The sequence below is a fragment of the Phyllobates terribilis genome, unplaced genomic scaffold, assembly GCF_046119375.1.
Source record: "Phyllobates terribilis strain yellow unplaced genomic scaffold, ASM4611937v1 Scaffold_3__8_contigs__length_932513732, whole genome shotgun sequence".
NCBI lineage: Eukaryota > Metazoa > Chordata > Amphibia > Anura > Dendrobatidae > Phyllobates > Phyllobates terribilis.
The window spans coordinates 322,976,853-322,998,040 of record NW_027362763.1 but is presented as its reverse complement, the minus strand read 5'-3'; the positions used below and the strand labels follow the sequence as shown (position 1 = coordinate 322,998,040).

At 41.6% G+C, this 21,188-nt stretch overlaps 1 protein-coding gene across 2 annotated transcripts in view; it reads left to right on the top strand.

Moving 5' to 3' along the window:
* The first annotated feature begins 4,815 nt into the window (after nucleotides 1-4,815).
* PLAAT1 (phospholipase A and acyltransferase 1) overlaps nucleotides 4,816-21,188 on the top strand; it is an 87,429-nt gene continuing 71,056 nt past the window's right edge. For both annotated transcript variants that reach the window (XM_073673097.1, XM_073673098.1), the window contains exon 1: nucleotides 4,816-4,951. The gene's annotated coding sequence lies outside the window, so the exon portion shown is untranslated. The remainder of the gene's footprint in view (nucleotides 4,952-21,188) is intronic.

Below are 21,188 nucleotides of genomic sequence, written 5' to 3'. Positions count from 1 at the left end.
AGGTAATATGACCGGAAAAATAAACAACTTACAATATTTAGCGTTTAAAGGAGGTGTATGGGTTCCTAGAAATAAGACGGGACTAACAGACTTAGGGTTAATTCCTACAGAAAATATACAACTCAGTTTTAGTAGCACAGTATCTTCTTCTCAACCTTTTAAACCTGATATAGTAGAAAAATACATACACAATAATGGTTGGAAATATTCACAATTATTCCCCGATGGAAACAATGATACATGTTCAAAGATACCAGGTAATATATTATGTAATGAGTCAAGTGCATATGACCCAGGTACACCGACTTGTGAAAATCCAGATGCAGGATACTGTAGTCCATTAGGTCAAAAACCCCCTTGGTATATACTTCAGAATGTATCTAAATTTTTAGATTTGGTACATAGGTTGGTGCTCCAACACTCTGCAATATGGGATCTGCCTGAAGGAACCTTCTGGATTTGTGGAAATGGAGCATACAAATGGCTCCCAGTAGGAATAAAAGGTGCATGTACTCTAGGACGCTTAACACCGGCCACATTTATAGTTCAGAATCAGCAGGTAGATATGCAAGCAGTACCTAAACACACACTATACAAAAGAGCAGCCGACAACTCGCCTAGACCTTCAGGTAGGCCACATGTGGTCCAAATGGGAATTCCTAATAAAATATTCAGCACTTTCTTTGTGTATCCAATGTTGATGCAGATGTGGGATAAATTAGTTCAGGCCACCGACTATCTAGATGATCAGATATGGGATATTATGGATATACTTAATACTAGTATAGCTGTCCAAAATCAACTTATAATTGTTACTAATCAACATACTGTAGTGTTAGACTACCTAACTGCGGCCCAGGGAGGAATGTGTCAAATTATTGGTCCAACCTGTTGTCATTACATAGATCCAAACAGTACAATGAGTATGAGGTTCAAGCTGGCAGATATACAACGATTACGGGATGAATATGACAGACACAATGACCAAAATAAAGATAGCTGTTGGTCAGACACCTTCTCCTTTCTCAACCCAAAGAACTGGTTTAAGGGTATTGGAGGTTGGGTAGCTGGAATTCTGCAAGGTATATTACAGATTGTGCTAATTATAGTAGTCATATATGTAGTGTTTAAAATAGGATTAAAAATTATTTTAATATGCATAAATAAGCTTTGTAACACGGACTCAAGAATATGAAAGAAAAGAACTCCCGGACCAGGTTTTCTACCAAAAGTCCATAAGGAAGAATCAAAGGGGGGACTGAGAGGATGATAGGAGTTATACTTCACCCAAGACTACGATGTAAGACACAGATGAAGTTATTCTTCCCTTATCTGGACATTTGGACTGACGCCCAGAAATTAGATTGTAACTTGTTTTTAGCTGTCTCAGCAACCTTCTACTGCTATGAATTATCACTTTTCTGTTTATGAAACTTTCTTATCAACATTCCACTGTTATGAATCATCACTTCACTGCTTGTGAAACAAAGGCATTTTACTGCGCATGAGTGACAAAAAAAACTATGATTATTAGTATAAATAAAGGGACAGCACCTATAGAGGCAGGCGCGCTCAGGGGCTTCCCAGTACTTGATTATACACTACGTGTCTGTGTATTTCTTGTTACGGGGATACCCCGACTCCAACAAGGACCCTCCATGGCTGAATGATCCTAACAGTTATTATCACTAATTGTTCAAAGTTACTTTAAATTACTGTAAAATTACTACTGCATTTAAATAGAATTGTATTGATCACTGACTGGCCTTGCCTTGTGTTATCAGTGCCTTGCAACTCGACACCTGTATTACAATTACACACACTCTTTGTACTCCATAAATATCAGCCCCTCTCTTCTCCTATGTACAGCACTCACTGCCCGGATCCATTCACTCCCACCATAGAACACAAGAAATGCTCTTACAAATTACATAACCATCTGCTCACTCTCTCTATCCTCCTCCTAGTTGCATGAGATACCTCTCCCAACATTGACCTTTCTTGTAATAGTAAGTTGAACCCCTCACATGCCACACTCACAAACCCTGCAAATCTCATTAATATTTCTTGTGACGCGCCCCCTGGGCCTGTGCTGTGCAGGGGATACCCAGAGCCGGATCGCTGGGGGTTGTAGTCCTCCGTGGCTGTGACCCGGTCCGTGCCCAGGGCGGTCAAACCAGTGGCAGTCTGAGTGTGATAACAAATGTCCGACTACGCCACCCGTGGATTGCGGTCAGTGGGGACCGCCGCTGCGCTGCAGACCGCTGAGGCTGATGTTGTATGCGCAGCCAAGTATGGGATAACTCCCCACGGGAGAAGTATTGCCTCAGGGCAGCTAGTGTGGATGATGAGAGTAATGGTGTGAGCGTCCCAGTACTGATGGTGCTGGTGCGGCGATGAAACACAGAGACGTGTAGTGCAGTTCAGGGTCTTTACTGATGGAATAACGCAGACCCTCCCGGGAGTACTGGTTAGCAGTAGGGGCCTGGTCAGTCTGTAAGCAAGTAGGATCTCCCCTGGCCAGGTGGAGTTGTAGGCCTCCCCGACTATCTGCACTCTTTCCTGGCTACCTTGCTCTATGCGGGTAGAAGTAGCCCACGTCCCTGAGTATACCGTGTGGTGCTCACCCGTATGGCCGGTGACCTGGGGCCTTCCGTTAGCCTCCGCTTCACGATGGCGGTGCTGGTCCCTTGCTTGTGACCGCGCCTCCGGGCTTCTATGGCCAGAGGACATGGAATCCCCTGCCGGTTGGATTCTGCTGCTGGACCTGGATGTCCCCACAGCCTCGGACTCTGTGTCCGGGTTTAGTGTCTTCAGCCAAGGCAAGCTTTCTAGCTTCCAGCCTCTGGCACTCGCTCCTGCTCCTACAGAGCTCCTAGTTCTTGCTTTCCCTCTCCAGGCTCTGACTGCTCTGCTTGTTCTGCAGGCTCTGTCTGTCTTAATCCCGCCCCAGACCCAGTTTATAAGGACAGATTCCTCCCCTCCCAGGTCTGGGTGGGCCGTGTTGCATGCTTAGGGCTCCTGACCAGAGAAACCTCCCACTTGCTCTCCGACATAATATTTCAATTACTGTGGCAACCAGACCCCTGGGGTGCCACATTTGCATGCCTTCTGTCTCTTTTAATTGTGCCCTCTGAAATTCATGCTCAGCATATAACAAACTCTCCAACTTCCATGACTTTTTCTTTTCAAATTGCTTTAACTTTCTGGCTTTTACTGAAACCTGGGTCCAGCAGTCGGACACCAATGCCGCGGCTGCTCGCTCATATAATGGTCTACATTTTTTACATACCCCCAGACCTAAGAGAAGACAAGGTAGAGATGTTGGTCTGCTCCTTTCAGCCAAATGTACTTTTCAGGCTCTACCCCATTACCCTCATTTATCTTCCCTTCTTCTGAGGTCCATGCTGACACTCTTTACCAGCCCTTCTCCCTGCGAGAGGCAGTTGTGTATCACCCTCCGAGCCCCTCCCATCACTAGCTGGATCACTTTGCCATGTGGCTTCCTTGCTTTCTATCCTGTGGCATCCCCACCCTCATCATGGGGGACTTCAACATCCCCATCAGTAATCCCCACTCCCCATCTGCCACTCACCTTTTATCTCTAACCTCCTCCTTTGGCCTTTCGCAGCTTGCGAACTCTCATCTCATATACCACCAAAATTTAAGAGAAAATACATAATACTCTATGCATGACAATTGAATCCATAAAAAAATTTCAACACTTTTTTGGAGTGTTATATACCACCAAAATTTAATAGAAAGAACGTAATACTCTATTGATGACAATATAGTCAATTTTTGTCACCCAAAAAAAAAGAATGTGGTCACGTGCAGCAGATATATATTTAGCAATGGACTGCAAAGCCCTAAATCCTGCTTAGAGGCTGAATTCTGCCACTCTCCCTGCTCCTGCAATTGTCCCTTACAAGGCTAAATGCAGAATGTATCTGACCATGGCGATGCCTGTTATTTTATAACCCCTGATGATGTAATACGGCCAGCCAATCACAGTAATGCCACTACTAAGATGGCTAAAAAATGCAAGGCTGGGGTTCGACCTTTAAATTCAAGCACCGGCTAATGCTTGCCGAGTGCCGAGCACATCCGAGCATCCAGATACTTGAGTGATATCACCGAGCACGTTCGCTCATCTCTAGTAATGAAGCAAGGTTCTGTTAACTTGAGCAACATACTAAACTTTTGTGATAAATACAAGCCTAAAGTTTTAGGTAAAATACCCTTTCAAGGTGGATGGATACATTACTTTGATAAGAATTTAAATCATAAATATTTATTTTCATCAATTATTGATTGTTTCCTTTGATCAATAGTGCATGAATTATTCAAGGAAAGTAAAGTAAGGAGAGTGGCCCCTTTACAAGTTTCGATTAACTATTCAGCTGCTGTCATGGAGATGTGTGCTGTCATTGTTTTTAGTACATGGAAACTTCACTGCTTTTTGTCAATTTAAGTGTTTGTTCACATTATGAACGCCTTGGCTAAGAGGCATTCATCAGCTCAATGTGCGTAAGCATTCTCTATATGTGATTGTGCTGGGCTACATAAAGGATACGGAAGCCCTTCACCTCAGTAGCTGTATTATGTGTGCAGCCATTGACAGCGCTCCGTGCACTCAGACAGAAGCCCTGCTATTTGCTTTACATGCCAAACAATCAGCGAGGGGGTGAGCTGACTTTCTGTTTTTATATGTGCCACTCCTCACATGACTGGGGGCCACGCTATATCCAGAAGCAGCTCTTTTGCCTGGATGTATAAGCATCCCTGGCTTCTGATTGGCTGTTGGGCAGCATCTAATTTGCACAACAATTCCTGCTGCTGCGCATGACAAGGAGGGGTTGTAGCCATAAGGTGTGAGCAGGCACCTGTCTCTCAGGAGAACGCAGCTCCTGTACATGGCCCACAGGGATGACATGCTCGCCACACACCGGTAAGCAACACTACAACGCCAGCTGCCAAGAATGTTTGAGGATGATGATGATATAGAAAATAATGAATGAGAGCTGCTGAGAAGCTACAAATGCAGAAGAAGCAACACAACCTATATAAGAGTTCCTAGTTTACCTTAAGATTTTGTTGCTCCAAATTCCAGGCTAGCAGAGACATAGCTTGGAAAGTGGCAAGCGGGGCATGTGCCACAGCTGCTGAGTGCCAGGACAAGCACAATAAGAAGTCTCTTGGGTTAGGTCAGACACATTAGATACAGGGATAGGGAAATAAACGGAACCTTTGAACTAGATGAAACAAAGCCAAGCTGAAGCTTATAGAGCGAGAAGATTTAACATGGGCACACGTGGAATACCTGTGGTATACAAACATTTAGATGTTCATTTTATTCCAGGTGTTTCTTCAGATATATATGTTTCCATTAAATCTCAATGAAACCTAGAACAATGGTTGGCAACTAGTTCTAAATGGCAAATCTACCAAATTATTAATCAAACGCTAGAACAGATGGACGTCTCTCTATATAACGATGCTGCTTTGCCACTCAGGACTCTGGGAATGCTGAGTGATTTAGCTAAATCGTGATTTCTAGATCAAAAATAAATGAAGGACATATCGCTAGTTTTATTTTTATTTACCATTAGAAATGATAAATGATTTGATTTAATGCATGCTATGTATGAAAGGTCCTACGTGTGTATACCTGAGTGATGGTCACAATGGAATAATGGTGACGGGGACATTAAATGTGTCTTTCATGTATTTTTTCTTATAGAGAAGCTTATGAGAAAATGTGTGAAAAACTGCTTTATCTAGTCTATATATATTGTGTTTAGAACAAAAAATACAAATTACTCCAAAATATACTAAACCTATCCAAACCACAAAAAAATGCACTGCATTTTACGGACGTCAAGGTAACATTTGACTGTGACATTTTTTACTGTAAATAAATGCAAGAAAAAATGCAGGAAAAATACGGCATTTGACCAAAAATCACTATGTTCTAAACCATTTTAAGGAAAATGCCTCGTCAGATCGATTTCTACCAACTTAGCCCCAGACAATTATGAAACTGTACAGACATAGCGTAACTATAATAGGATTATGGGTTGCAATAGCTCCCAGACTCTGGAGCCTAGGGGACCCAAAAGGTCCCTTTGGCCCATATGAAAAGACTTTTGCTATTAAAGACCTGTGATAGTTGGGGGTCCTGTTGGAGATTTTGCATTGGGACCTACGAGTTTCAAGTTACACCACTGTGTACAGATACTATTTTTGACTTAGTCTGTGGTTTCATTTAATTTAACCAAAAATTTTCGTAAGGCCATGTTTAATGAGCCATTCGCAGTTTCGCTGTACCGTCCGTGTGTACTTACACGTGCATGGCTTAATCTTTGAGACAAGCATATGCTACTGGCAGGATCAATTCAGTATTTGGTCAGTATTTGACATCAGTATTTCCAAGTCAAAAACAGTAGTGGAGCAATCAGATGAAAAGTATAATAGAAATATGTGTTTCACTTTTGCATTTTCTCCCACTCCTGGTTTTGGCCCAGTGTAACTTAATATGCAACTGCACTTAAGTAGTGGTCTACATAGAAATAAATTACTGCATACAATTTTTTTTTTTGCATTTTATGGAGCAGAAGAATACATGGAACAGCAGGCAGCTCTTGTACCCGCCTGCAATACAGCTGAGTGCAAAGAGCTGCACATGGAATTTGCAGACAAGACTGGCCCTTAGACTAGGTGCAGACAACCATGTGTCATCCGAGAGAATTGCGTCAATTATGCAAATCACACTGTGATCAAACTCTGATCAAAGCATAGTGTGGTCCGATTCTGTCAGATTCTCCATCTCCTTCAATGTGTCAGTGCGTAGAAATCAGATTGCACTCAGATGCCATCTGAGTGCAGTCCAATGGTTTCCACAGACTCATTGACTTTCATGGCCGAGTGCGTTCCAAATATCGGATTCAACTCGGGTTTGTAGCAGTTTTTTCCTCTGACTGCTCTGATATCTGACATGTGCAGAGCCCTATAGGCTAACATTGGCCCGAGTGCAATCTGATGTTTTGTCGGATCGCACTTGGACCGATAATACGGTTGTCTGCACGAGTCCTTACACTGTGCATTAAAGGGGTTCTCAGCTGAAATGTGAAATTTACCAGATGGGTGTTAGGACGGTAAAACAATGAAATAAAGTATATTCACCCCTAGACTCCACTCCCCACCCCAGCACTTCCACTCTGCCGCTCTCTGCTTGACCAGAAGTATTGATGTCACTGACCATCAGTGACCTGACAGATGCAGCTTCTGATTGGACCAGGGTAAAAGAGACAATAATATGTTTTTAAGGTGTATTGATATAAGGATCAAACAAGACAGACACTAATATGTCTGGGGTACATGCAATAAAAAAACCTTATTTTTAAAAATGGTATTATACAGAATTGGGTTGTTCCTTACATGAGAGTACACTGTGCATACTGGATAATATCTTCTAAAAATACAGAATTCCTGTTGTGTTTGCCTTCAGTACTCACTATTCACCATGCTCTAAACTGTTAACCCTGTTTCCATGGGAATGTTCTGCTTCAATTGTTTAGGCCTGTGTTAATGCATAGAGAATGTTCAAGTTGACAGGTACATGGATCTGTTATTCTGTATCTTTATCTGTCATGGAAAAGCCACAGTTGACCGCTAAGATTCCAGAACCTCCTATATTTTGTCAACATTTTACTTTATCTTTTTGATCCCCTCGTGTTCATTCTCTAGGAAATTCTATATACATGTAAGGGATTAAGCTCATGTTGTACAATATGATGCTTGTGGGACCCAATGAAAAATCTTTAACAGGGTCTCTTACTGTCAAGGGTATTTAAAGGGAGCCTGTCAGGCAATTCATGCAGCCCAAATCACAAGCCACATGAATCATAGCCTGACTGCTCGATCGGAGCTAGTTGTAACAGTCTCTGAAATGCTATGACGTTTCAGAGAAAATATACTTTGAAGGTCATCGGGCGGCTCTTCGTAGCACCGCTGCAGTTGATTGACAGGTCTCTCATTCGCGTGTAGATAGGGAGAGACCTGTCAATCACCTGGGTCAGCACTTGACCTTCAAGTTATATTTTCTCTGAAACCCCAGAACACTGCAGAGAATGATGTACCTTGCTACAATCATTCAGCCAGGCTGCGATTCATGCTGTCCGCTCTTTGGGCAGCGTGAATCGACTGACAGGTTCCCTTTAATAGTATTGGTCTTCTCAAAATACTCAGAGTCCTTTTCGGCCCCTCCATGCTCAAACTGCAGACCCTACATCCGCTATAGTTACTCCCCTATACACAAACAAGTAGCTGCAATAAATCAGACTTATTACCTGACCCAATAGCAAAAGTATATATATATATATATATATATATATATATATATATATATATATATATATATATATACATATTTAAACCCTTCATGACCGATGATGTATATTTACGTCATCCACTGTGTCCCTGCCTTTAATGTGGGCTCACACACTGATCTCCGAGATCCACTTGCCGCTGTTAACCATCTAATTGCGGCTGTCACTCATTGACAGCAGTATTTAACACGCGTGGACAGGAAGCGCGTTATTGATCCCACCCATCGGTGCACCCGTCATGTCATCACAGGGCGCTGATGGGGTATCATGAGAGCCGGGGGTCTGCTGAAGACCCCCCGTGACTGTCATTATGATCCTCCTGTGAATGTCGCCTGGTGGCAGGTGTTCATAGGAGATCATGATTTTCGTGATTTTTGCTAAGCAGAGCAGTGTTGTAGCACTAATATGTATAGCACACGCAACTGGCGATCAAAGCTTCAAGTCTCATGAGGGGACTATTAAATACAGTGAAAAGTCCCAAAAAACACAAATGTTCAAATCATCCCCCTTTTGCCCCATTAAAAATAAAATGATTAAAAATATATATATATTTGGTATCGCTGCGTTCAGAAAGGTCTGATCTATCAAAATATAAAATAAATTAATCTGATCAGTAAACAGCAAATGAGAAAAAAAATCAAAACGCCAGAATTAAGTTTTTTGGTTGCCGCAACATTGTAATAAATGGTAATAAAAGGCGAACAAAACATTTTATCTACTCCAGAATGGTATCAGTAAAAATGACAGCTCATGGTACAAAAAATAAGCCCTCACCCAGATGCCAAAAAATGAGAATGTTAAGGCTCACGGAAAATGGTGACAAAAGCGGAAAAAAAAGTTGTCAAATTTCAGATTTTTTTTCACCACTTATATATTATAAAAACGACACATGTTTGGTATCTTGCACTCATACTAACCTGGGGAATCATATTGCCCAATCAGTTTTACCATACATTGAACATTGTAAATAAAAAACCCAAAACCCATTGTGGAATTGCAGTATTTTTTGCAATTTCACCACACTTGGAATTTTTTTTCCCATTTTCCAATACACTATGTGGCAGGATGAATGGTGTCATTCAAAAGTGCAACTCGCCCCTCTAGAAACAAGCCCTCATACGGCTATATGGCTGGAAAAATAAAAAAAACTTATGGCTCTTGGAAGAAGAGGAGACAAAAATGAAAACAAAAAATAGAAAAATGCCTGGGGGTGAAGGAGTTAAGTAGCTTGAAAAAGTGTGTTCCAGTGTACATGCTGTCAGGATTCTCCAGTGTGGGTGCTGTATACTCTTTTGCTTCTTCCCCTGCCCAGGAGATGTGGTATGAACAGACCATCTTCCAGTACAGTCAGACACAGCCATTACACAGTACACAGCAGGGCACATTTATAAGATTATCTCAGCAAAGGAACATTTTATTTAAACACATCCAATTGTGGAACTTATTATTATTCAAAGATCTATTGATTAAAATTAACTTTTGTTTGTGGGAAAACCCATTTAACTTCACCATAGTACTGTATTTCGTCCGCTGGTACTTGATCAGAGCAGAGTATAGAGTGGTCTAGTAGACAGCAGATTATCTTCCAGACTTGTACTTAACCCCTTTCCAACCCTTGCCGTATTAGTACGCACATTTGCGTACCCCCGGTTCAGTGAGGGCTCCGGCGCTGAGCTCGCACTGAACTGAGCACATGTCAGCTGATTCTTACAGCTGACATGTGCCCGCAACAGCCGCGGGTGGAATCGCGATCCACCCGCGGCTGTTAACATGTTAAATGCTGCTGTCAATCTCTGACAGCGACATTTAACGCTCGCTTCCGGGTTGCGCGTCATAAGCCCCGCCCACCGGCGACCCCGTCACGTGATCACGGGTCACCGATGGGCGTGCATGACAACCCAGGGTCTGCAGCAGACGCCTGTGGTTGTCATGATCTCGTCGCTATGAGCGCCACCTAGTGGTTGGCACTCATAGCACAGGACCATTTCTGCTATATGCAGGGGATCTGCTGGTCCCCTGTATGTAGCAGAGACAATCAGACAACTGCTGCTTCTATTCTCCTATGGAGACTATTGAACCTTGCAGTAAGTGAAAAAAAATGTTTTTAAAAATATAAAAAAAATAAAAAAAATATAAAAGTTTAAATCACCCCCCTTTCGCCCCATTCAAAATAAAATATAAAAAAAAAAAACCCACATACACATATTTGGTATTGCCGCGTTCAGAATCGCCCCATCTATCAATATAAAAAAAGAATTAATCCGATCGGTAAACGGTGTAACGAGAAAAAAATTCTAAACGCCAGAATTACGTTTTTTGGTCGCCGCAAAATTGCAATAAAATGCAATAACGGGCGATCAAAACATCGGATCTACCCCAAAATGTTATCAATAAAAACGTCAGCCCGGCGTGCAAAAAGTAAGCCCTAACCCAGCCCCAGATCCCGAAAAATGGAGACGCTACAGGTCTCGGAAATGGCGCTATTTTTTTTTAGTTTTTTTTACCAAATTTTGGATTTTTTTTTCACCCCTTAAATATAAAATAACCTATGCATGTTTGGTGTCTACGAACTCGTAATGACCTGGAGAATAAGAATGGCAAGTCAGTTTTAGCATTCAGTGAACGTAGTAAAAAAAATAAATAAAAAACAACTGTGGTATTGCAATTTTTTTGCAATTTTACCGCACTTGGAATTTTTTTGTTCCCGTTTTCCCGTACACGATATGGTAAAACTAGTAATGGCGTTGAAAAGTACAACTTGTCCCGCAAAAAATAAGCCCTCACACGGCCATATTGTCCAAGAAATAAAGACGCTATGGCTCTGGGAACAAGGGGAGCAAAAACCGAAAAAGCAAAAACGACAAAACCCAAGGTTGCGAAGGGGTTAAAGGGGTTTTCACATGAAGGAAAGTTGATTTCAATCAATAGATCTTGGAATAATAATAACTTCCACAATTGGATGTGTTTAAATAAAATGTCCTTGTGCTGAGATAATCTTATAAATGTGCCCTTGCTGTGTGCTGTGTAATGGCTGTGTCTGACATTACAGGAACATGGTCTGATCATACCACATCTCCTGGGCGTGGGAAGAGGCAAGAGAGTATACAGACATTACAGCAGGGGATCACAGCTGATTCTTTCTTTGAAGTAAAACATTGTTTAAAAACAGTCAGTGAAATGCTTTACCTCACATAAAGAATAAGCTGCGGATCCCCTGCTGTAATGTCTATATTCTCTTTTGCTTCCTCCCCTGCCCAGGATATGTGGTATGATCAGACCATGCTCCTGCACGGTCAGACACAGCCATTACACAGTACATACAGGGGCACATTTATAAGATTATCTCAGCACAGGAACATTTGATTTAAATACATCCAATTGTGGAACTTTTTATTATTCCAAGATCTATTGATTAAAATCAACTTTCAATCATGGGAAAACCCCTTTAACACAGTACTGCATTTCCTCTGCCAGTGTAGAGCAGTGTATATAATTAGTCCAAATTAAATGTGCCTCAATTGTGGTAAAAAAAACAATAGTTTTGTTATCATCTGAGATCTCGCCAGTTCCCAAAACATAATAAACGGAGAGGAAGGAGGGTGTATAAAACTAATAAAATACATTATAATCACCTGTCATAGGCCAACACTAGCCCCTATTCCACCAAAGCTCCCTGGTTCTTCAAGCAGATATTTGGTTCTTTTGAGCTCCATTTTGGCGCTGAAGTCAGTGACTGCCCTCACATAGTCAGGTTGTCTTGCCTAGGACAGGTGAGTATAATGTATTTTATTATTTTAATCCCTTCCTGGCGCTGAAAAAAAAAAGGTGGTTAGCGGACTGACATTTTATTGGATTCATGGGAATCGAGTCTCAAAAATTTAGGATTTATTAAAATCTAAAATTTGGGGTAAAATGGGGACGATTCCATTTGCTCATTTCCACTTACAGCCAAGACATAGACTGAGAAAAGCAATTAGCCAGCCCCCTTCACACACTGTTCTGATCACTTGCCAACATAGTAAACACTGTACTGTATCCAACATAGGGCTGTAAGTAAAGCTGCTAGGACCGGGGATGGAATGGGTACCAGATGATGGGGGTAGCTGCTGTAACTGAACTGTTTTAGTAAGTTATATAACTTTAAAATTATTTAAGATATTTTTTTTAAAACTCCTTTACTGAAGCATCCCTGGTGGTCCAATCATAGTGAATAGTGATAAGCGAGCACTAAAATGCTCGGGTGCTCGATTCTCGGGTCGAGTAAATTGGAATACTCGGGTGCTCGACCCGAGCAACGAGCCCAATGTAAGTCTATGGGACACTCGAGTATTTTTCAGGCGGCTCCCCCCGGCGGTCTGCAGAGGGCCTAAAAATTGCCCAAATCGACGGGAACAGTGCTCAAATGACATGGGAACAGCATGGGGAAGACACCTGTAAGCATTTCTGACTCCCAGATAAATGTTGTCAGAGGTATTACGCCACTTTTACGGACTCACAATAAAGCATACAAAAACAAAACCAAAATGGATTTTCCTGGGAAATATGTTAAGGAACATCCTTTCCAGGGTAATGACTTATATATAAGGCAAAATAAATAACCAAAAACAAAAATACTCCTCCTCACCTTGGGCTATGTTCACACGTAGCATTTTTGATGCGTTTTTGCACTTTTGTATTGCTTTCAACCAAGACAAATGCATTCACCAGGAAATGTCATTTTAACATTTTACAACCTTATCTGGCCATGTGGTGTGACACATCATCAGACACATGCATACAGTGCTGAAAATAACAATAAGAACCTGGCACTCCCAGATAAGGTGAAAAGATTTCAAGAAATTTATTTACATGATTCTTCAAAATAAAATTGATGTTTCGGGCCTCATACGGCCTTCATCAGAACTGTGAATTTAATCAACAAAATACACATAATTAGATGTAGGTATAGACCACATTTCTCAGAATATATAACATAACAGTTAATTCATACAAGAATCTAATTTTGTATAATAAGTGCAGAAAGAAAATAATAAATCAGTGAGAGCAATTCATAGTATAGAGGATAATGGCTTAATATATTAGGTGTGACTCACAAACATAAGACTGAATAGTAGACATGGCAGCAAAAATTAGCAACATATGTCATTGTTAACAGGGTTCTGCCCAGTAGCTATGTGGGAAACCAACCAATGGCTGTAAAGGAGAGAATGAAACAGCACAAATCACTATACATGTGTACACTACCGCATTAGAACATATATGCACAACCATAGCAGCTAAATGTTACTCACCAGGGTCACAGGAGAGAAGAGCATAGGTAAATGGCGCTATGTGGAAAGAATCACAATCGTGCTATAAGAAATGCGCTATGTGACTGGGGTGTAAAGCATGCTTATATAGTGTTTCCTGTAATTCCGGTATGTGGCGCTGATCAGGCGCCAGGAGGTCACATGATTAACTTTTAAGCGCGTCACCGGAAATGACGCGCCGGGGGAAATGTGTCGCCGCTCAGCGCCATATTGGAGAGCTACGAGTAGGATCACGTGGTGTATAGTAGGGCGCAGCCCCGGAAGTGACGTGCCAATGCAGTGTGCAACTAAGGAAGGAGTAATACGCTGGGCAGCAAAGTGGGGGATATGTTTTAATATGCTAATTTAGAGAATGATAATGGAATGTAATTACAATAACTACATAAACACTATTCAATAAGAGAGCTCATGGAATGAGGGACAAAGATACGAGTCTGGAAAGACAGAATACGAAATAGAAATAAAAATAAAATTAAAAATAAAAATAAATGAAACAAACAAAAAAATAAATAAATAAAAGGATAAAAAAAAGAAAGAAAGAAAGAAATAAAAAATAAAAAAATAAAGAATAAAAAAAATAAAAATAAAAATAAAGATAATAATTAATAAAAAATAAAAGGAAAAAGAAAAAAGGCAAAATAAAGGGAGACAAATAATAAAATAAAATAAATAAATAAAAATAAAATAAAAAATAAAATAAAGAAATTACAAAATAAAAAATAAGAAATATAAAAAATAAAAAATAGAAAATTCTAGAAAAATCTTATAGTTACCAAAATATCATCATACCAACCAGTTTGACGATGGAGCTCAATTTAAGCGGCTCTGTTAGAGAGGTGAAAGAGAAAAAGATTATTAGATAAAACTCAAAATTTCGGAATCCCTATTCAATCCCCTTGGCTTCAAAGTGTCTAATTTATGTATCCAAAAAGATTTGCGGTGTTTCAATGTTTTAATTCTGTTGCCGCCTCTCCACGGAGCTGGTACATGTTCAAGGACTTGGAATTTAAGCTGAGCTATATTGTGTTTCTTATGTTCAAAATGAAATGGAATAGGCAAATAAGTTTTACAACAATGAATAATCGATTTGTGCTGCGATATGCGGTCTCGTATATGTTGGGTAATTTCTCCCACATACACGAGACCGCACGGGCACTTTATGGCATAAATAACAAATGAGGAGTCGCATGTGTAAAAGTCTGTACAATTGATAGCTTCCCCCGTATGGGGGTGAAAGAATTTATCACCCTTCTGAACATTGTTACACTGTGGGCAGTGCAAGCAAGGAAACGTTCCCCTTTTGGGAGTGTGTAGGAATGTTTGTCTAGAGAGTATCCTTCTAGAGCCAATGTCTGCCCGTACCAGTCTGTCTCGAAGGTTAGTGGGTCGCCGAAAACATGGCATGATAGGTAATTTGAATTCCTGAATTGACGGATAACTATCCTGTAAAATATGCCAAAATTTGCGTATACTCTTATGTATCTTATACATAAATGGGTGGAAGGTGTGTACAAAAGGTATTCTCTTCCCCGGTTTTTCCCTACGAGAGCTAGGTTTGGACCTACTTTTGGTTAATAAAGCTTGCGGGTACCCCTTATTTAAAAATTTAGTCTCAATCTCGTTTAGACATGTGGTTTTGGTCTGGGGATCTGAAACGATCCTAGTTACTCGACTAAATTGAGATATGGGGATAGATTCTTTTGTTGCTTTAGGGTGGCAACTCGAAAAATGCAGCAGGTTGTTGCGATCGGTTTCCTTCACAAAATGATCCACCTCTAATTGTCCGTTAGTCTTTTTGATGACCCTTGTGTCCAGGAAACTGATTGTCTCGGTATCGTAATGTAAAACAAATTGTAATTCAAGCCATATTTGATTCAACTGAGTATGAAAAGTGAGAAGGGAGTCCAACGAGCCCCGCCATATGCAAAATATATCGTCTATATAATGTCGCCATAATATGGCGTTTTGCTGAAATATATGGTTCGTATAGATACATTTTTCTTCAAAGTAGGCCATAAAACAATTAGCATATGGCGGGGCTACATTGGACCCCATCGCTGTACCTTGCACCTGGAGAAAAAAGTCATCACTGAACATAAGGAAGTTCTCCTTTAGAACATAATTCAAAAGTTCTATACAGAAATCCACTTTATTCCTGCTGTCAAAAGAGGAAGAGAGCAAATCTACCACGGCCTCTAAACCTTTGTGGTGTTTTATAGAGGTGTACAAACTACTGACATCCCAGGTTACCAGAATGGAGTGGATGGGTACTAGTTTCAACTTATGAATCATCTTAATAAAGTCACCTGTATCTAAAATGAATGATTTGGTGTTTCTGACTAAAGGAGACAAAACTTTTTCTAATAGGATACTCAGTGGCGATAAAATAGAATCTGTGGATGCTACAATGCGGCGTCTTTGTGAAGTCTTTTATGCACCTTAGGTAGCACATAAAAAACCGGAGTAATGGGGTGATGATTAATTTGAAAATTCCCCCACTTTTTTATCAATTGTACCATTCCCTAGAAATTTTTCCACAGTTGCCCTTATCTTGGAGGCTATTTTAGATGTGGGATTGGAAGTTAATGGTTGATATATATTAGTATCAGATAATTGGCGAGTAACCTCCTCTATATAGTCCTTGAGATCCATTATAACCACTGCTCCACCTTTATCTGCGGGCATTATGATTAATTCCTTATCTTTGATCAGGGGTTGCAGGGCCAAATGCTCAGGATTGGACATGTTAGTAGGGCAATGGAACTTGCCACGAAATAAATCTTTCTTAAAAGAGTCAGCTTCCCGGTTGATCAGACCAATAAAGGTCTCTACCGGTGGACTATTCTTTGGGGGCATGAAACTACTCTTGAGTCTGAGACCTAAATTACTTAAATTAAAAAGTGTAGAGGCAGTAGTAGTTGGAACAGATGCAGAGGTATAATCCATGACAAAATGTGTTTTCAATCGTAAGGCTCTATAAAAGCGTTGTGCATAAGGAAAGGCCCTTTTGTAGAAGGGATAATTGGGTGGAACTCAAATTTTTGGATGAAATGTTCATTACTAATGGGGTCTCCATACCTGTGATCTTGTTTGTATCGAGGTCGACGGCGTTCCTGAAGCACTGTCCCCCTCTTCTCGTCTTCCTTTTTGATATCTGCGTTTCTTGTCTCCTAAAAAAGAAGGGCGTTGGTGTTGTGGATGATGATCTGTGTCCGAGCTAGAGTAAGTAGTATCCGATGCGTCTCGTCGACTCCAGTAGGAGCCTCGTGATGGAAAGGAGTCTTGCCATCTATAGACTCTTTTGTTATTATAATCCTCTGCGTCTCTTAAGAACTTCGATCTTTTCTTTTTCTGATTCTTGGCGATGTTGGATTAGTCCAATCTGAACCTTTTCCTTAGTGACTTTAGAGTCTTCTCTGGACATAGAGGAAGATAGTTGAGATTCAATAGATTCAATGCGTTCCTTACTGGTGACTGTAGATTTTTGTAAATAGTCCAGTGTTAAAGTCATAAGATCAATGAAGTATTTAGTCAAGATTTGTTCGAACTTCTTACAGAATTATTCATTTTCTTTAAAAATAGTGGGACGTAATGAGACCCTTAGACCTCTGGGAATTCTTTGAGCTTTGAGGTATTCCGCAATAGTTGCAGTATGTAGTTCCAAATTTATCATATGTCTGGAATCACGTTCATAATCCCGTACACGGAATTCATGTGGAGGAATTTGTAAAAATTCACTCAAAATATTTTCTTCAAATCTTTTCACCTTATCTGGGAGTGCCAGGTTCTTATTGTTATCTGCATGTGGAGTGGAATCCTATCTGGGCACCCAAATCAATAGGAGTGCCACGTAGCCTTTTCTGACTACAGTGCTGAAAAGACATGGGAACAGCATGGGGAACACCCCTGGAAGCATTTCTGACTCCCAGGTCACTGCCTAAAAGTGTGCCCATCATAAGTGATCCTTGGCGCATGTGAAGATGCCTCCCACCATGCACCTGTCATTGCAGACTAGCAACAATCACCGTCCACGTCCTTGTCCCAGTGCAGCGTTCAGTTTTCCCTACCCCATTCCTTGGAATGCAAGCGCAAGTATGCAGCTAATCCCACACTCACCCACAGGCTGCAATACTAAACTGCCAAATTTTTGACAGCTGCTTGCACTTGAAATGTGGCCTTTTAGGCTCGTGGAGGCAGAAGCTGTCCACAATATTATGGCGGCGGCGACCGGGTATCCATAATCTGTCCTCAGCCACTATTATTTTTCCCGGTACCTTCCACAAGCACGGGTCCCACAACATTACCCGTGCCCTCCCAAGTGTACTTACTGGGAAGGACCGCCTAACCACAAACACTTGGACAGGTGAATGTGGCCAGGGACTTTACAGAGCCAGTCCACAGCTTTTTTTGCTGAGAGTTGTATTTAGCTCGGTGAAAGGACTGGCATAGAGGGAAACCGTATCTACTTTGGGTGTCATTTCTCCCAGGAAGTCCTCTAATGCAGCTTGTTGCAGAAGCAATGGCAGCTCATCCAACATCAACTCACACTTGTCGGTGGTGCTTTGACACAAAAACATCTTTCTTTCCGCATTTAATTTCATAACTACAGAGTTGGGCAATGGCCTGATCTGCAATGCGGTTTGAGAAATAACATGCATAAGCACGTCCGATCCACATTAAAAAAGCAGCCATAGAGTGTCTACGAACCTTCACCCACACTTTTCTTAGCCAGAGCTGCTTCTCGGCAGGGATGGACAGACCCACCAGAAAACCAGAGACTCCTCCGGTGGGCCCTGGCTTCTCCTTCAGGAGAGCTCATAGTGCCGAGGTGAGGCCATGATGATGATAGAGACCACCATCTGCTTAGTTTTCTGTTACTTGGAATGCAAGCGCAAGTATGCAGCCAGCCACCCACCCACAGGCCGCAATACTAAACTGCCAGATTTCTGGGCAGCTGCTTGCACTTGAAATGTGGCCTTTTAGGCTTGTGGAGGCAGAAGCTTTTCACAACCTCATGCCTCAAGCCTCGTGTCCATACTCGGTGCCCAGCCATCACTATTTCTCCCGGAGTTGTCTCCACCTTCTACAAGCGCAGGTCCCTGATCATTACTGCTGGTACTTTTCTGTGGGAATTTGCTTGCCTCCTACTAGCCTGGAATATTTCCAGTAAACTATGGTACAACGCCATGATATTAGCACTGCTCCCAGTACCAGTAGCGAAGCCATCCCCAATTTCCTTCTCAGGAATTTTATCTGGTAGACTGAGTGGCTGCCCAAATGCATTCGTTTCTCACAAAGGAGCTGAAGATAGAGTGGCAGTAGGTGCAAGTTTCTCCAGCCTGTTAGATATTAGAGGGTGAATGGCAGCACATTAGATCAGTGGTTAGCACTGAAGCCTTGGAGAGCTGGGATCCTGGGTTCAAATCCCAGCAAGGACAACACCTGCACGGACTTTGTATGTTCTCCCCGTGTTTGTGTGTGTTTCCTCCTCAGTAAAAAAGCAGCCATAGACTGTCCGGCAACCATCCCGCACACTTTTCTTACCAGGACTGCTTCTCGGCAGGGTTGGACGGTCCCACCAGAGAATCCTCTGGTGTGCCCTGGTCTCTACCTCCAGAGAGTTCATGATAGCGCTAACTTTGCAGCTGCTATGGGGCTCTTGAGTGGGGGAGAAAGGTGAGCCCTCGGAATCAAATCCTCTGGTGGGCACGATGTTTTTCAATCTGAAACAGCTTCTCAGTGGGAGTTGTATTTCCCCACAGCCATATTCTTTAGCTCGGAGAAAGGACTGGCATAGAGGGAAACCGTATCTACTCTGGCTGTCATTTCTCCATCACCAGGTTCCGCCCATTGTCACACACAATCATGCCTGGCTGTATGTTCAGTGGTGAGAGCCACAGATCAGGCTGCTGTGTTACATCTTTCAACAACTCTGCAGCGCTGGGCGGGTTGTCAATTAAGCATTAAGCATGTTATCTTCAGCACAGCCTGTTGCCGCTTGGCCAAGGCAGTGCTGCAGTGTTTTCAGCATGTGACTGATGTGGTTATTTCGGAGATGGAGGTGCAGGAGCTGAACAATGTGATTACATTGAGGCTCAATTGGTGACGCTGTTTTTTATACTAAAGAAAGATCTTATTGTTTTTTTGTTTTTTTTTTAATATTATTTTTTAAGACAAATGCATTCACCGGGAAATGTCATTTTAACATTTTACAACCTTATCTGGCAATGTGGTGTGTGACACATCATCAGACACATCGTGTTTCATTTATGATGGAGGCACTCTGAAAGTCATAAAGCCTATTTTTATAGGGCCATCAGACAGCCATTACTATTCTTATAAGGCCAGCAGTCAGCCCTCACTATTGTTAGAGAGCAATCAGCTGGCTATGCTTCGTTGTTCCCATTATTAACAAGTGGGTCTCCTATACTGTTATTGCGTATGCAGTGACTGCAAGGGCTGCCAAAAATTTGGAAGCAGCCCTATACCCATTTGAAGAGACATAGAGGAGGGTCTCAGTAAAAAAAATGTTCCCATTATAAAGGAGTGGGTCTCCTATAGTGGTAATGCCCATGCTGTGACTGCAAGGGCTGCCAAAATTTGGGAAAAACCCCTCTAAGAATTTAAAGACACATAGAGCAAGGCCACAGTAATGACAAATTCCCATTAGAAAGGAGAGAGTCTGCTATACAGTTATAGGGTATGCAGTGAGTCCAACGGCTGACCAAATTTAGGAAAAACCCCACTAAGAATTTAAAGACACATAGAGCAGGGCCACAGTAACAAATACGACATGTTCCCATTAGAAAGGAGAGAGTCTGCTATACAGTTATAGGGTATGCAGTGAGTCCAATGGCTGACCAAATTTAGGAAAAACCCCACTAAGAATTTAAAGACACATAGAGCAGGGCCACAGTAACGACAAATTCCAATTAGAAAGGAGAGAGTCTGCTATATAGTTATAGGGTATGCAGTGAGTCCAACGGCTGACCAAATTTAGGAAAAACCCTACAAAGAATTTAAAGACACATAGAGTAGGGCCACCTTAACGAGTACGACAAATTCCCATTAGAAAGGAGAGAGTCTGCTATACAGTTATAGGGTATTCATTGAGTCCAACGGCTGACCAAATTTAGGAAAAATCTCACTAAGAATTTATAGACGCAAAGAGCAGGGCCACAGTAACGACAAATTCCCATTAGAAAGGAGAGGGTTCCCCATAGTGTTGGCCTATGCAATGAATGCAAGGGCTGCCAAAAATTGGGAGGCACTCCAATGCCCCTTGGAAGAGACTTAGAGGACCTCCTAAAAAAATTTTCCCATTAGAAAGGAGCGGGTCTCCTATACTTGTAATGCCCATGCACTAAGTGTATGGACTGGCAAACAATTACCCCTGGGGGGTATACATGAACATACTGAATAATTTTTTTTTTTACGGGCATCATAAACACCCTTTAAAAAAATTATGTGGGTGTTGCATCACGGACCA